Here is an 18,551-nt window from a genome sequence, read left to right as displayed (position 1 = left end):
ATTCCTGTCTTTTTTTGATCTGGAGAGCCCAGAACTGAACACTACACTCCAGATGGCCTCTCTGGGGCAGAGTAGAAGGAGAAATCACCTCCCTGGACATGCTGGTCACGCACTTTTTAATTTACCCCAAGATAGCATTGCAGTACAAGTATTTGTGACAACATTTCTTCCACTGTTCATTCAGAACTTTACATTCTTAAAAAAGCAAGGTACAGAAATTGCCAGTTCAGCACTTGTTTTTTTCCTTAGTTATACACATCACTTTAAAATATTTCTGCATCTGAATGCAGCTCCACTGATTAACACTGATACAACTGTTTTTTGGACATAAGATTATATCAGTACTGTTACATGAGTTTGGTGGATATTCTGTATTTGCTCCATTGCAGGTGTTGGATTTGCACATCAAGAAAATATTCTCTTTAGCAAATCTTTCTTTTTGCTCACTCTCCCAGCACCACCTTCTTTTTTTCTCTCCTTGCTCTAGTTTTAAGGCACAGTCCACAGACAATATTCTATCTTTGGAATGGATACCTTCTACACTTTCATCTCAAATCAAGCTTTGTACCATCAGGTGTTGTAATAGCTCACTGGCTCAATGTCAAGAAGTTAAGAGATCATTCAGATTGTCTGAATTCCCATATTGCTGCCAGCATGGATTACGACAAGCCTATTTCTTGCTAGTGACCATTAGACAAGCCATAATTAGTTATATAACACTCAGGTCGACTCAGATATAATGTTCTAAATAGAGTAATTTTATTGATAGGTACACATTAAGAAATCAATTCTGTTGTGATCTTAGCTGAATGAATGAAACTGATTCATCTATTGCTAAGTAGAAATAAATGGCTGCAATAAAGGTAACTATGATTCATCTAGGCAGCATTGTGATTTTCTTAAAGTGACTCACTTACCTGTCAAAAAAGGCTGAGATCTCAGCAAGAAAAGATCACTGCATTCACCTGAAACTCTTACACCATGTTTTCAAAATCTGTCACAGAAAGAAGAAAAAAGATCAAATAGAAAGGCTAGTACTATATCAAGGTCACAGGTATAAATCGTTCTTGCAAAAAAATTCTGTTCAAGCCCCTGCTGACATTACACAGGATAAAAGTGAGGTGATTTCTGACAGGACGAAGAACATTCCAGATGTCATCAAGAAGAGTATATTTATTTATTTATGAAAGCAAATATGAACATTTTATTTTAAACAAATTCTCACTTTTAATAATCTCAAGAATAAAGGTAGAGTAGGTATTCTGCAAAACTCAGTTGTTTTTTTGTTTTTTTTTTTTTCTTCCCAAATCTACCCACTTATTGCCCTCATCACTCATTGCCCCACAAATCACTTAACGTTACATTATAAATCTTCAATTGGTTCCTAGTCAAAAATCTACTGCTTAGGTGTCCATGGTTTAAAATCTTTATTCCTTTGGCCTTGGTCTAGATAAAATATAAAAACTTGCTGGTTTAGGAATTTCTATTATCTTGTTTTACCAGCTCATCTTCATTACAGTACAAGGAAAGAAGACATGGTTGTAAAGTTGTCTATTACACTGTTTTACATGGGCAGTGGCAGCTTGTTAGCACAACCTTTCTTCCATGCACATATGTTGGGGAACGTGAACTAAAGATTTCTCTTGCACACATTTTTGTCTGTGTGGCCAGTTGTGTTGGAACCTTCAGGCTCTCCATGTTAAGTATTGGCTATATGTTGAAGAGACATAATAACATAGCTTTGAATAATTAATGTCCTCAAGATCCTTTAAGATTAGAAATTCAAAGTGTTAATTACATTTCTTTTATAATAAGAAAGCATTCAAATTTGGATGTAAAAAATCGTCTGCAGAAAACATTGCTATTTCATTTAACCCAGTGTATCTAGAGGAGATTTATCTTGTTGCTCTCAGTTACATTAAGCATTTATTCTAGAGAACTGTGGGGAATTTATGTTACACAGAATACTGATATATGCGATTGTCTCCAAGTACATTAGATTAAATGAAACATGAAAATATATGAATGATTTATACTAAAAAATATATATGGATTTTTTATTTGATAGGCAGACATATTTTTTTTTCTACTACTAAAATATTTTAAGACTCTCAATTGATTCAGATCACAAGTGTTGGAAAACTGAAAAATAAATGTTTACTGAAGCTACTGTCTTTTTCTTTTATAGCATTCAGTTTTTTTCTTGCTGAAGTGGTGTGCATACATGTTCTTGGCCTGCAGTTTCTACTTAATAAAAAATACAATATATTTTTTTTGAGAGAGGATGGGGAAGAAAACATAAGTTTTTTTTATCTTTAGCTTAATATATATTTACCATTTTTATCTAGTCAAAAACTGATTTCAGCTGAGGCTAAGATATTTGATTCTGTTGACATATTCCTATGAAGTACTGCAAGTCATCTTAAAAGAACTATAGTTACTGGGACTCCAGCTAGACTCTGGACATTGGTCAAATAATTGCTTGACTTTCAAAAAAATAAGCTGTTATTCTCACTGTTTCTAACTTTCATTATTTTTAGTTTCAAGATATTTTGTAAATTCCACAATTTATATGGAAAATATGGAGATGTAGATATCTGTCTCTCTATAAATACATCTCAAAATCTCTTCTACAAGGAGTTCAACAGGAGGTACTTGTCTGATTTCAAAAATCAATAGTTAGAGAAATTATTATCAGTAGATTAAATGTTCCTTCCTCAATTGAATTTTCTCCTGGATTGATCAAGTCATATAAATAAGAACATCATATATTGCAGTCTAGGTAGAATAGTACAAAAACTTCTAGTCAGATGCAAATCATGCAGAAGGTTGATTGCCTGTGCCCAGAGTTTACCTTTTAACCAGCACAACAGACAATGTTATGCCACATATATATGGGCAATTTTCTTTTTGGGTCCCAAGACAGCTTTTTAAACAACTTATTTTTTACATTGTTATTTGAAAAGTCGTATTGAGATGTTAGTAGGATGTTAACACGTAATCTACAGTAAATATATTTCTGTTAGAACTGCAAAAATGCAGTTTCACCAACATATATAATTTTTATAACGTTTATTGTTTTACTTAAGCATTTTTCAAACACTTAAATAATTCAAGGTTTTAAACCTGAGCATGCCAGGTGTCTTGTTTTGAAGATTCTTGTATACCAGGTAAATCACAGATCTATTTTCAAAACTGAATTGCAAAACTTCAATTTCCAAATATTACTTTAAAGCTATCACACACTTAATATAAGGACTGAATGCAGTGATGATTATTTCTATCATCATCTTCTTATATTAATATAGAAAATTTTGGAAGCCTGCTTGTTTTTGTTTTATATTAAACCAAAATCTAGACTAGAGCTCATGATTGGAGCTAGGCATGATTGGATTCCTAACCACCACTACATTAAATGCATTTGGATATTGGGGAAAAAAAAAAAAAAAAAAAGTAATTTGTAATATGTATATAGCGTTTCTGAATCTTAAACAGTACCCTTAAGAAGTCAGTAGAACAGCAATGAACTTGATGTATGAATACATACAGGTTTTGTACTTGATGATCCTTATAAGTCCCCTCCAACTCAGAATGTTTTATGATTCTACTATAACATGACCTTGATATCACCTTGTTAATTATCATACTGACAAAAATCCTTGCTAAGGCAATGATGGTATTTCTCTGAGGTGACTAAACACAACTCTCATACTCAGGTTTTCTTTCCACGGATATTTATACATAGGAGACAGTATTCATGCAGGGCTGTTCAGCACATGCGAGAGGGATGTTGCAGGGCCAAGTATCTAAGAAATGTTCGTATATCCTCTGCTTTGCCTTTGTCCACACTTTCTGCCTCTGTCACTAATAATATAAACCAAATCAAAATCATTATGCAATCTGTGAAAAATATTCTTCAAAGCTTCCAGAAATATTTACTCCACTATCTCTACAATGTATGAGAACTCTACTGTGGTCTCAAGCAGGGCTAATTGCTTCTGAAGAAATGTGGCAACAGTTCCATATCAACAGGAATGATGTCTCTCATGAAGGGCATAGGGCTGCTAAGAAATTTGGAGAGCGTTGCCTCCAATCTTGAAAGCATCTACAAAGATTTGAATCCAGCTTGCTTTTGGAAGTTATGTGAGCTGTTATACTTAGCTATATGCAACTCTGAAGTAAACATGAATGAAAAGAAAATGTCACTGATAGAAATGGAAGGACAGAAATAGACTTTTTGTGTACATGTTCATGAGAATTCAGAACATTTCAAACTGAAAAATAAGATAAAGACTTAACATTCAATACCCCTAGGCAGTGTCAGTACCAAGCGAAACTTCTCCCTTTGCTACAACTGCTCCTGAAATACTAAAAATCATCTCAACCTTATACAAATAAAGCACTCACTTTGATTGATTCAAGAATTTTACCTTTGTTTCATGATGATGATCACAAAAGAAAAAAAAACAAACAAAAAAAACAGAAAGGGAAAAATATCACTGTAATGAACATTAAGCTCCCATGCACTGTAGGGAGCCTCCTGTTGTGAGATCATTTCCATGACAGTCCTCAGTCCTTTCAGGCAACTCAAGTAGTATTGGATGAAAGCTAGGGGTAAATCACAACCTTGAGGATATACTGAGGATATATCATAACATCAGAAAATGAGTACTGATATATCTGTGTATATATACATTTGCACATGTACTTGATATGTGTATATGCAGTGTATTTACATATGTATTCTGCTAAACTCACTACAATTTGGAAATAAAGAAGTGCTTGCCATGCAGCAGAAAGCTCCTGCAGAATATGTCTAGAGCAGTACGTCATATGAGAAACATATGGTGGATTTCATTTACTGCATTTACTTTTCTTCCTATTTTTTTCTGGAGGAAAATGTTACATTTTAATATATTTTACAGGAATATTCTATCTATACCTGACAGTTATTAAAATATGTATTTTACTGAGTAAACTCCATCTTCCTTTTTAGCATTTTAGCATTTAGTTTAAAAATTCCATATCTTACTGGAAAGTGTTTTAAACAAATCAAATATTAATGCTTAATAAGAGGTAAGAAAATATTGAAAATTATCAATGTTTAATTTTTTAAAGAATGTGAAGTGTTAAAATCTAATTACTATTAAAAATTCATGGTTAAATAATTAAAATCATTATTTAAATCCAAATGTCTAAGACATCAATTCACAGGCTCTGTATAACATAAGCTTACCGACTATCATTTTTTCTCCTAAGGAAAGTCCAATGATAGTGCAACTCCTGAGGAACCAACTCATTAACCTACTACAAGATGAAGCAGGCTGGTCTTAAACTATGTACTGCCTGATTCATATAGCTATAAACAGACTCACAGTCTGTGTGTTTAAAACAATACATATATATCCTTAAATTATCAGAAAATACACATTTCTTTCTTGAATTCTTTTACATGCAATAGTGTAAGGAGGAAAAATGAATCCTGTTTATATCTGGTCAGGTCTCTTGACAACAGCTTCCACTTTCTGGTAATCTACATTACTTGTGAAATAACTGCAATGTACCATTATCCCACATATTGACAACTCTTTTTTTTCTGCAAGTGATATAAGAAAGCAGCAGGAAGGCTGCCTTTTAAATCTAACTCCCTGAATGAATAATAGCAAAAACTTATAAAGCAAATTCCAAAAATACACACAGAATTCCCAGTGCAGCATTCTATTGATCTTTAAGTACTGTGGGGTTTGGTTTAAAACAAAGACACGAGGACACACATGTGCCATTTTTATGTTTTGGTAGTATGGCAATCTTTTCCAATAAGAATGCAATGCATTACAGAGCTGCCAGCTACATTAATACCCAATGTATAAAGACTGCTCACTCAATGACAGAAGAATTAGATTGGATGTTGTTAACAGGTTAAAGAGATTTAACAAATGTATTTTCCTTATTTGTCTTAATGAAAGCTTTTTCTGAAAGTGGAGTGTGGGGACACACCTGAGATGACTTATCCGGTCCACAAAATTTTAGGGAGAAAAAAAGATGGAAAGAAATTTTATCCCTGGGCATGGTTATCTTTAAGCTGTCTGGCACATGACAGTTTTTACAGTGACACATTAGCACAAAGCAGTATTTGCAGTCTTCCAGCACAGTGCTCATTAAACTTTAATGAAGAACAATATCCAAAATTCACTGCCAAATGCACTTATCCTACAAATGTCACTATCAGCAATTTTACATACAGTCTTAGCTCAGGAAAAAAAAATTGTATGACTGAGTAATTTCATATTTTTTTCTTTTAAATACCTTAGAAACGTCAGCTACAATGTAGATTTGTATGGGTAGTGCCATCGGCTGAGACTTGATGGTCTGTTCTTGGTTCTGTCTATCAGTCAAGAAAATATCATCAAATTGAAATTTAGTTCGATAAACTTCATGACAAATCCTAATGCAGGGTCCGTCATATACTTCAGGGCCTTTTGTTATGGGAGTGGTGGCTTATACTTTTATATTTAGGAGAAACCTTTCTTCCTTTCTCCCTTTCTTCCTCCATCTGTCAGTTTGAAGAGTAGAATGACATGCTGTTAGTTCATTCACTTTTCTACCAGGTATCCAGAGAGTACTGTATTTCTTGTAAATCTAGTTAAAAACAAAGAAACAAACAAACAAACAAACAAACAAAAATTAGAACAATGGCAGCAGAGAATTTTTCCCCTTTGGTTAATTTCTCTCTAAGCTGATAAAAATGAAACTAATAGCTGGAGAATACTTTGTACAATCTTTTTTTTTTTTTTTTTACTTTTTTTTTTTTTCTCTCAAAAAGTTTCAAGTTAAACATCATAGAATGTTTTTTTTCAGGTTTTTTTTTTTTTCCAGTTTTTTTTGTTTGTTTGGTTGGTTGGTTGGTTGGTTGTTTTTTTTTTTTTTTCATTTCTTCCTGAGTGAGTTGAGTTGAAGGCAGAATTTGGTGACTTGAACTCAGTGTCACTCAAGTCTTTGTTTTGCTTAGTGCCATATATTTGAACGTTCTTCATTTTGTCCTTATCACATTCTGAATTTAAACACTGAATGGCTGAATTTAAGACACTAAATGTGCTGTCTTTCCTAATTTGTCATCCCTTTCTTAAATACCATACACATTAGAATAAATGCTTGTGATTCTTCAACACTTTTGCACCATCAGTACTTTTGTATTAACTTGCTCAGCATAAATTAGCAGCAGAAGCAGCACCATTCTAAGTCCCTTATGTCAGCCATGTTACAGAAACAATTCTTTTGCTAAGTCCTCAGACCAGTAATTCGACATCATATCATTCTGGCATTTCTTACTAGAGAAGTCTCCTATATTACTGCTATTCATATGTGTAATTTCTATCCATAAATTACCACAGCTTTCATAATTTATATGTAATTCTCAGTATAAAGTTACATGCAGTAGAAATACAATTTGACATAAGAAAACATTTCTACTTCAGATAAAACAAACATTTCTATGTAGGGAGCCTTTTATTTCATTTCATAAACAAGATCCACAAAGCTAGCTACCATTCTGATAGTGTCCAAAAAAATAATGCCTATGAATATTATAATATTTATGACAAGAATTTGTTTTAAAATCCTAGAAGTATTTTTTAGGTAACAACATACCTTCACATGTTGTATTAATATGGTATGCTATCTCATAGAATCATAGAATCAAAGAATTGCAGGGCTGGAAGGGACCACTGTAGATCTCCCAGCTCAACCTCCCCTCTAAAGCAGATACTCTATAATAGGTTGCACAGTTAGGAATTGAGACAGATCTTGAATATCTCCAGAGAAGACGACTCCACAACCTCTCTTGGCAGCCTGTTCCAGTGCTCTGTTACCCTCACCATGAAGAAGTTCTGCATGTTTGTGGTAGCCTTGATACTGCTAAACTACATAAACATTTAGTGATCAGAAAATCCATCCATATATTCTCCTGCTTTCCCTGGTAGAAGATACATCTCTTAAATCTCTCTCCTTTTGTAATGAAAATATTTTATGTATATTCTCTTTGAGGAACTATTTGTTTATATATTTAATATTAAAACAGTGAGGAAAGCAACAAAAACATGAACAGGCCTATTTTCAAATCAGTGGTTAAAAACATTCGATTTGTTAAGTTATGTTCATTCTATACCTTTTGAAATAAAAATAATACTATCTTACATTGAAACCTTAAATCATGAGATTCCTGAAAACATTCAAATCTAAGCAGTTTAATATTAAAATTTGTGAGGTTTTATTTGTTTTTTTTTGTTTGTTTGTTTGTTTGTTCAAGATCCAAATGAAATATGGAAATCACTTTGCCTGAACTATTCATTGACAGGACCAGACATTTGGTGGATTTAAATAGACACAGCTGACTTTAATACGGCACAACACACTGATTTATACTAAAAACTTTTCTTTTTTTTTTGTTGAGCTAAAGCCAATAGATGAGAATATAAGGTGCTGAAATACACTTCACACCATAAAAGTGGAAGCAAAGCTATATCACAGTCTTTTCATTGCTGTTATCCATCAAAAGGTTAGAAAGAGGTATAAGTGTATTCCATCTGTTTTGTAAGACATTTAATGACCACTAAATTTATATAGCCATATAGAACATAAGGAGAAGGAATTTCATTTTACTTCAAATTGCAATTTCAGTCTTACCCATAAGAAGGAAGAGTAATTCTATATCCCAAATAAATTCACTCTTATTAAAATCATTTAGAAATATGTCCTTTTTTTTTTTTTTTTTCTAATGTAGGTATTGAGATGTAAAAATACACAGAGCCTGTGTTGATACATAGGCTGTAAGTAAAACAATGATCACATTAGAGACTGCAAAATAACTCAGTGCAGTGAGATTTTACAGATGCCCACACAGAGATAAACATCTGTAATGTACAAGAGATCTGCTTTTAAAGGGTAGGAGTACAGAAGGTTAAAAAATAAAAGAATTTGTTGAAATCTTTGAATCTTTTTATGACTGCAGAGGATTTATACTTCAAACAGCACACAGCTAGTAGGATCTATGACATTCTCAGGAAGAGGAGTACCTTCATCAGTTGGATGATCAACCTTTCCCTGTAACTGTGAATAAAGTTCCCTTGCTATTTTCTGTATCCTTCCTAACTGCCACCTGCAATACTCTACTCCTTTAGCATTTGTGTGTAAATAAAGCAGCATATCTACCATGAGTTTGCAGAAGACAAAATCTTTGCCTTATAGTGTTTAGCATAGTCAGTGCTAAGGTTAGGAAGTTCAGGGCAAAATCCTACTGAACCTCAAAACACTAAGTTACAAAATTTGACCTTCCTTCATGTGACATAACATGAACATATCATGAAAACCTCTGTGGTCGTTGTGAACAGTCATCATCTCTTCCAGCTGAACTTGGCCAATGGTTGGTGGGTGAGCTGCTACTGCTTTACTAGATGTGCTTGCTTGCTGGTAAGTCATTTTTTACATCAGAATGGTTACTTAACCATTCTATTGACTGTTCTACCTGCAGTGGCAGTACTAATCTATAATTAAGACCATTTTAGAGAAGGAACACTATAAATAATAACTGTAGATGTGTCAGAAACAATATTTAAACAAAGCTCTCTTCTACCAGTTTTAAAAGCAAGGTATAAAAATTTATCCTTCAACCACAATCAAACACTAGCTGTCCTTGTTGAGAATACTACAACATGTAGCTGAATTATAAACTGATACACTTTAGATATTTTGAGTATTAAAGAAAAAATAGAAGAATTTAATAGACTCTTGCAAATGTGCATCAATCAAACAATACTAGGATTTTAGTTAATGATCATATATGTCACATAAACTTATTACACACAAGTCTAATATACAAACATATCTTGATAACAACCTGTATTTTCTGTCTCTATAACACCAAGCACAATCTCTGTTGTACTGCTAGTTATATGTTTTGAAGAGAAGATGAAGATGTAGTGAATAATCCTGGAAACTGAAAATCTGAAAATGAATGTGTAAATAAATTTGGAGTGTCCTATGCATAATTAGGATTTAGCCAAGACAGACTACTCAGCATTGCTTGTAGTACTTGACAGAATGAGTTAGCCAAAACTCTGCAACTGTCCAGAGCATTTCTTAACTCATCTGTTGAGTTATCCTCCACTTTCTGTCTATGTTAAAACTTCTGATGCCAATTCAGTGTCTCTAATGCATTGAGATATAAAGTAAACATGCACATAGACACGATTTTACAATGGCATTCTTTGGCATGACTTTTTTCTCAAACACTTTCAATTTGCCTGTTTGACCTCTTCTAAATACTATGCCGGAATTCAAGTCAATGCCAATGACATTACACAAGCTACCAGATTCATAAGCACACTGATCACCCTTCAATGATCACATAGTAAATGTTTGGAAGATCACATTTATGGAATTTATATTCTATGAAAAGGAGGAGAAAAGTGATTACGGAGTGATAATTTCTCATTAAAACTGTTTATTTGTGATTATTAGGAAAACGGGATGTAGATCAGTCAGAATTCAGAGCAAGTAGAGAACAGTAAAATCCCTCTCAATCATTCCTTGTGACACGAAATATAGTATCTAACAGGTGTTGCTAATATTGGCAGCTACATTCAACATATATCTTTTCCTAAACAGTAGAGGGAAATGAAACGGAAGAATAAGATATAATGCAGCTGAAACACTAGTTGTGTCCTGCTGCAGCATATAATTCTGACGTATTCATAGAAGTAGAAATATTGCTTTATGATAAGAGGGACAAGTGGGAACGGGAAGTGATTTTTGTGTAAAGGTGAACTGCACTATGCACAGTCTGAAATACTAAGGACAAAACCTGCAGGAGCAGGGTACTCATGAGACTTTTTCCATCAACATGCTTCTCAGAAAACCTTTGCTACCAGGGATTCTAATGACTAGACATGTATGTCTTCCTTCACGTGGAATTTCCAAGCAGCTGGAAATAAAAAATAAATTGCATTCTCATGGAAATTATGCTTTTCTATTTGTTGCATTAACATGAAAATTAAACAACAGGCAGCCTGTGATTTCAAAAAACAGTGTAAAAAAGAAAAGATTTTTCTCTGTTTTAAAAATTTAAATATGAATTCACTGTCATTGTGAATTGATAAAGAATGCTTCTCATAGTCATTTTTTTTTTTATCCTAAGCCTATCATTCCTTTTTTGGTAATTTGTAACAGTGATGGAATTAATATTAGTTTTTTCTTGATCTTCTATAAAATAATTTGAAAGACTTCTATTTATACAATTTCACAGCTATGGTAAAACCTTCAATTCTAAAATAAATCTATGTTTTGACACAATTTAAACTTCTTAAACCTTCAAGTCTTATCTTTATTTTTCTCACTATAAAAAAGGACACTATCTTTCTTCAAGGCATGTAAATTTAATTATGTGATGAAGCCAGTCATTGTATCATCAACTTAGAGCAGGCAAATGAAATGGGTGACTTTTTAATGTGTCCTCAAACTTGTCAGCTTCTCTTCTGAGCATTGATCAACAGGATTTGCATGGCTTAAGGATGGGAAAGATGATTTTAGCAAAACTTACCGTCTCAAATTCTCATACATCTACTCAGCACTTTCAATTCGGGTTTTGGAAATTCCCATCTTGTATTGGATATCGCTTAAGAAATTCCAATCTCTGAACTGCAGGTTTTAATGTCAGCACTGATATGTAATAATATTCAAGGACTCTGATTAGGAAGTTTTTCCAAATCTAATGTATTAGGGCTGAACTTAACTCCATTAGTTTCGTTATTAAAAATCATAGAATCATATAATGGCTTGGGTTGGAAAGGAACTTAAAGATCACCTATTTCCATCCACTCTGACATGGACAGGGCATCACCCACCAACTCAGCTGTCCAGGGCCCCATCCAATCTGGCCTCGAGCACCTCCAGGGATGGGACACCACAGCTTCTCTGGGCAGCCTGTGTTGATGCCTCACTGCCCTCTGAGTGAATAATTTCTTCCTAACATCTAGCCTCTTTTAGTTTAAATCCATTCCCCATTGTCTTATCACTATTAGACTGTGTAAAAAGTCAGTCCCTCTCCTGCTTACAAGCTCCCCCCAAGTACTGGAAGGCTTCAGTGAGGTGTCCCCGGAGTCTTTTCTGCTCCAGGCTGAATAAGACCAGCTCCTTCAGCCTTTCTTCACAGGAGAGGTGCTCCAGCCCTCTGATAATACTTGTGGCTGTCCTCTGGACGCACTCCAACAGCTCCACATCTCTCCTGTACTGGCAATCTTGGGCTTGGACACAATAAAACTACATTGAAATAAACTACTGGTTTTCAGTTCAGTGGAAAAGCTTTTGGTCAAATATATGAATTTATAAATTATTATACATTTAGGCATATGTAATAAAATCGCTGGGAAAGATGTGCCAGTACGATATGATCAGTACTGGATAAACCATTATGCTGCTGTGAGCAGTTCAGGTTTTTGTACTGAAGTTTGTTAATACAGTTTCATCTTGTAATCCAATCTGCTTAATGTAATATGCCAAAACAGCTGTTTTTCTCTGAAGTGTATGTTAATTCTGAAAACACTGAGGTTGTATGTTATCTGATCTAATGACTCTTCCAGTGATACATTTGCATTAACTTGCATTTCTTAACTATCTTGCTTAATTATTCCATTTTGTGTAAGAAAGATAATTATCTCAAGATCACTGCTTTAAACTTTCAAAGACAAGAAAAATGCCACACTGGCTTAAATATCTGAAGTTTGAGGCAGGCAGGAGTATGTGTCAGTAAGCATCTAACAAGATACTCCTACAGAAGTCATAAGAATATATTCCAGTGTATTTTTGATAAAGAACCATGTAGATTTGTGTTGTATCTGCTCATAATGAAAATGGTAATCAAGTCTGCCATGAATTTTCTGTTTTACAGATATTCAGATTGAGTTCTTGCTTGTAAATATATAGAGCTTGCTTGTAATGCACTTAGAGTTGTATCAATTAATGTTTTCTGATACTTTGATCAAAGTGAAAAATAAAAAATAATTTTGTGTTGATTGTAGAATATAACAGTAATTTTAAAAGGATGATCATTTCATTTCTTTTTATTTTTACATGCAGTCCTTTTGCAATTAGACACTGAAATGTTTTATGTCTAAAATGTCAAAATAGGACTGTTCCATTCTTTTAAAAATTATTTTCTGTATTTTTTAATATTTTATTCCTATATAAGACTCTCATGGCTAGGTAGGAACCATATTGAATAGGACATAGAACCTTGCTGTCATTGTACTATTCTGGTCCTCCAAAATCTCATGTATCTCGGTTTTCAGTTTCATTACCTTTAGTTTTTTTGCATCATTGTGCACAGCATCAGCAAAGATAGTTCCAAATAAACAGGAATACATTTTATGATAATCCTGAATATGAAGTAGATCTGTCCCAGATGATCTGAATCCTATTATCTGACTTAAAATTGCAGAATGCAAATTATGCTTTTTTTGCCCATCTTCATGAAAACTTTGCTTTATAGAGACAAATTCACAGCCACAGTGGTTTTTATATACATAGGACAGATTTGCATCTCTAGGAAATATTTTATTTTTCCTGATTCAAACCCACGCTCATGTATCATGATCAATACAAACATTCTTATTTGATGGGAAGTTTTGTTTTTGCTATTGGTGTAAACATACAAGATATTTAAGTGGACATCTCTTGATCACTGTGTAAACACTTAGTCTGAAATCTCACATTTAAAAAAATATTTTGTCAAATCTCATGTTAAGAATTCCATTGATTAGCAACAATTGACATCTATTGATCCAGTTTACTACTGACAGCAGTAAATGGGAAAATAAGAATCCCATTTTTTTTTTTTTAATCTCAAATCTATCACTTCATGGGTAATTTTTGTTTCTAAATAGATATATAAACATATATATAAAGTGCTAATATTATCAAATTCTTCTTATTGGCTTGCACAAAAAAGAATTTCATAATATATTGTAGAAAAAATATCTGCAGCTTGTCAGTCACTATTAAAATGAATTTAGTATTTCTAACCTGTAGTTGCATAAATTAGTTGCTTGAAGAAAAAGCCATAAGGCACTACAAGGTACAGAATTTTAAACATTTTTATAATTTGTGAGGTACAGAAATTGTCTTTCTGTATGCTGGGCTTCTTAAAAAACCCAAATCTAAACAAAACAAAAAACACATTAAAAAAATAACCCAACCTCAAAACAGCATTTCTTTGTAAAATGTGCTAAGAGCAGTGCTGGCATTATTTATTTATTTGCTCTATTTGCTATTAGGATATATATTGGAATATATTGGCATCAATTTCAAATGGCAAGTTTTCAGAGCACACTGAATCCTTCCTACAATGGTAGAGTTGAAGTTATGTATTCATCAGTATACAGCAGTATACAGTACTGCAGCATACCTTGTTTTTAGCATTCTGCTATTCACACTGCCAGGACCGATATATTAGAGATCTCCAGGATATTTTGTGACACAAGCATTAAAGGAAGTAGCGTATTTAACATGTGTATAGTCCTAAAACATGAAAGAAATAGCATTATTAAAAATTCTACTTTTTTCAATTTCTCTTTTCTTTTTCCCAGAGAGTGCTGAGATCTAAATATAACAGAGTTAATGGTAACAGTGCTGTGGAAAAGCACGTATTTTCATGCGATATCATATTAAGCTGACAAAAAAAAATCCTTAAATTTCTGTCAGTATTACTTTGATAAAATACTTTCCCTATAAATAATTACATTTGTTTTAAAAATAATTTCCATTTTATCTAGAAAGAAAGATCTAATAGAAAAAAAAGCAGGAGAGAAAAAGGAAATTCTGCAATAATATGTTTATTTTGCTCATATGAAAAGAATAAATAAATAGGAATAAATACTAGAATCTCAAATAACAGAAGCAAGTGCTTTATATTTATCAGTGTTGTGGACAGGGATATCTGGAAAAGATTGTTCTGTGGCATGCAATATCCTCTTCTTATTCTACGGATGAGTGGCTCTTTTAGAACAAGATTTCCTTTGCCTCATTAAATTGTATGCTACTCTGACTATAAAATTATTTTAAAGGGCACCTGTGCATATTCTGGGATGTACTCTACTGGCAGAAATCCTAAGTCAATAAACTTGCATTGGAAAACAGTACAGCAGAGGTGCAGATACACAAACAGAAAAAAAGCACTTGTGTTTGATTCAAATTTATTTGGGAAATTGATATTAATCCTAGCTCATAAAAATGCCTTTTTGTTGATATAATCTCTCTCTGTATGAAGAGAGTTTTCTGGAATGATGACGTCAGCATTGATATACCGGTAAGCGATTACTCATTATGAGTTAACACGTTATTGTTAACACCTTAGACTAACTTGATATTAAGAAGGTATACAAGCAGAAAGCATTATAGATACACAAAGAATCAAGAGGAGAGGTGACATAAACATTGGAAAAAAGCAGACTAGTCACCCAACAAATGCCATATCCACGTGACCAACTTAGTGGGAACTGAAGCCATCAGTGAAACGGACCGAAGTCTGCCAGAAAGCCAGATGCTGCTTCTGAAAAACTACCTCCTACATATTGGCATGGGTATCCAATATCCATGGGTGTAGAGCTGGCACCCAACTGTACCTGATATGCTAAACCACAGTCTGATTCAAATACATTATTTTACTACTCTTCACTATTATCAATAAAAGGACAATATTATTCTGTTTGCACTTATTAAATTATCTTTGGCAACCGTTGTTCTTTTGATAAATGCAAGCAAAAAGAAAGTAGATGTGAATACCACACTTTCGGTGGGGAAAGATAGAGTGAATTCACTTAAAAACTGCATAGGGCATGTGATCCCCAAACCTCTTTGGTTGCTTACGGGTGTAATTCATTTCCTCAATATTTTGATGTTTTCCAGGGATAATTGCTGGCACTAGAGTTGTCATTAGTCAAAGAAAATGAGCAATTTCATAAATTTCTGTTATCTGAGTCACTGACAATTAAAGCTGTTCAGTCTGCTGGATATGGACTGGAAATTTATGGGTATTTCCTGTGCATAAAAGAGGAATAAACTTAATCTTTATGTTATTTATACAGAAGGCCTACAGAAAATACTTGTGAAGGAAAAATATTAAAAAAAGAAAATAAAATCCTGGACTAGAGAGAATCTTATTTTATTGAGAATGAAACTTCTTTTCAAATAATAATCCCTAGCTACGCCAGGATAATTTTTTATAGCCATTGTGAAGTGCCTCTTTATCAAACAAATATTGTCTACAAAACATATTGGTCATACTTAATTTCTTTCCTTCATACTCCAACAGCCAGAGCTATTTTTAATGCATCCATGGAAATTTCATTTAAAAAAAAAACCCTTTAGTGGAATGTATCTACTATTATTATTGAAAATACAAAATATTTGCTTTGCTGAGCTCTCATGAAAAGAAGCTGCCTGAATTATCAGACTGCGGTAACTACAGTTGTACTTAGCTTTGGAAGAGCTCAGGTCCATCAGCACAGTATACAATTGCATTGTACTGAGAAACTTTGTAATTTTCTGCAAATCAGAACCCTGAAAGACCGGTGGTGGACACAATTAGCAAAATCTTTTATATCAGAATACAGTTAATCAAAATGATTGCTTGTCACAACTGCACTTAGGAATTTTTAAACAAGGAATGAACAAACATTTTTTTCTTATTAAAGAAAACTGCTCCTTTTTTGTCTTAGATGAAATAGAAATGTATAGATTTTCACTTTGTTATTGTTGATTTGTCAAAAAATATTAAATGCAAAGTTATAGTGCTTGCTTTTAAACAGCAGTTTATTTTTTCATCAGTTTTGATCCAAAAGATAATAGATATTTTATACAGAAATTACTTCAATGACTAGAGGAATGTTGAAAACTTAATGCTAATCTTTAGAACTGGTTTAGCTTACCTAAATAAGATTATTTGCAAATTTTTTAAAGACACTTAACACAATTTTTTTCAGGATTTCTATGATGTTTCTGTAGGCTATAGTATACATTGGACCTTGTGAAAATAAGAACTGGAGAGCTAGTGTAGCTACAACAGAAGATACCAGAGTATTGCTTGTTTTGCACTGATCTGTGTTCATACAGTTATTTCATTGTGGCAGGTCTACAACAGTAGTCTTCCATTGACAACTCTACACGCAGCTCCTTAATAAAACAGATTAAACAAACTGAATGTAAAAATGATTGATAAATACAGAACTGGTAATTATACAGAGATTTTTCTCTTATTTTCTCAGAAGAAAATACTCGCTTACTTGTAGTTAAGGAAGAACAATATGCCGATAGAGTCCATCATAAAATAATTCCAACAGAGCTTCTATGAATAAAGCTGTCGATGCTTTTCCATTGCTAAGAAATACAAATTACAGAAGAAAATGATCTGGCTGCTGCAAAAAGATGGAAAACACAGTATTATCAGTGGCCATTTATATAGATCAATTGATAGTGACTGCAAATTTAAGACTGTTGCTGTCATGGTTTTATGATTTTTGATTATTGGTGTCCCACATCATAACATCATGTAGTGCACTGGGAATTTAACTGTTAATGCTCCAGTTCTGAGCACCTGTCTGAAAAAGAAGAACTACATACCACAGGGGGCTTTGCAGTCAGAGAGGAGATATAATCCCTAGCAAGGTCACCTGATCTGCTCTCTTTGTCAGGCTCTCCTTGCTGCTCAACCAGACTGAGCATCTCACCTCAGTGTCATGGTGAGGCCTATCCACCTTTCAGACACTCTCTCTCACTATATTTGATTTATTAGTTTTAATTCTAGTTATAATGTATTATAGTGTATTATCTTGCATTCTGATACTATATTTAGTAAATTAGTTTGTAAGTTTTCTAGCTCAAATGATACGTGAAAGCTTTGTGTGTTTCTGATAACATATTACATCTTAATTCCATTTTCTTCTGGCCAGACACAGATTAAGTTGAAAAGAAAGTACTTTTGCCCTTTGTCATGGATGTCTCAGTCCTCAAAAATACTTATATACTTTTGACAGTAGTTCATTATATGTAATGAAAGGGGAATATCTGGTGCCTGCTTATGATTTTCAATATAGCATTGAGATTTGTACAATCAATGTATATATAGATGGTATAGTATATCCAGGAGCTTGGCTGATGTAATTATTATATTGGAGTAGTAAAAAAAGAGACACTCACCCTATCCTGGGCTCACGGAGTAGACTCCAGTGGAACAAATCTCCAGAGAGATCCTTCCCTGTTGGCAGTCAGCTCTTAAATGGGTCTAGGAGAGGTGGAGCCAGGCTCCACCCCTTCCTGCAGCACAGGTGAATTGCCTTCACTTTTGCTCCTGTGGCTGACTCATTGCTCGCCTCAGGTGATTCATCAGAGGTTCAGGCCATGATTCAGCAGCCCCATACAAGATTGTATTAGGAATATCTGAAACATATTTGCTATAGTCAAAGACAAAATATGCTGTAGTCAAAATATGCTATAGCTATAGGTTC

The 18,551-nt window shown here is 33.5% G+C and overlaps 1 long non-coding RNA gene across 1 annotated transcript; it reads right to left on the bottom strand.

Moving 5' to 3' along the window:
• Positions 1–965: 965 nt before the first annotated feature.
• Positions 966–18,304, bottom strand: LOC146544672 (uncharacterized). The gene is made up of 3 exons (XR_014882211.1): positions 18,244–18,304; positions 17,331–17,462; positions 966–994 (listed from the first exon to the last, which is right to left on the bottom strand). It is a non-coding gene; the product is annotated as an uncharacterized LOC146544672 (long non-coding RNA).
• Between the last annotated feature and the right edge of the window lie 247 nt (positions 18,305–18,551).

Source organism: Meleagris gallopavo, chromosome 3 (assembly GCF_905368555.1).
Source record: "Meleagris gallopavo chromosome 3, MGAL_WU_HG_1.1, whole genome shotgun sequence".
In the NCBI taxonomy this organism is placed as follows: Eukaryota; Metazoa; Chordata; class Aves; order Galliformes; family Phasianidae; genus Meleagris; species Meleagris gallopavo.
The sequence above is the reverse complement of the archived record's forward strand: the minus strand, read 5'-3'. Positions and strand labels throughout refer to the sequence as shown.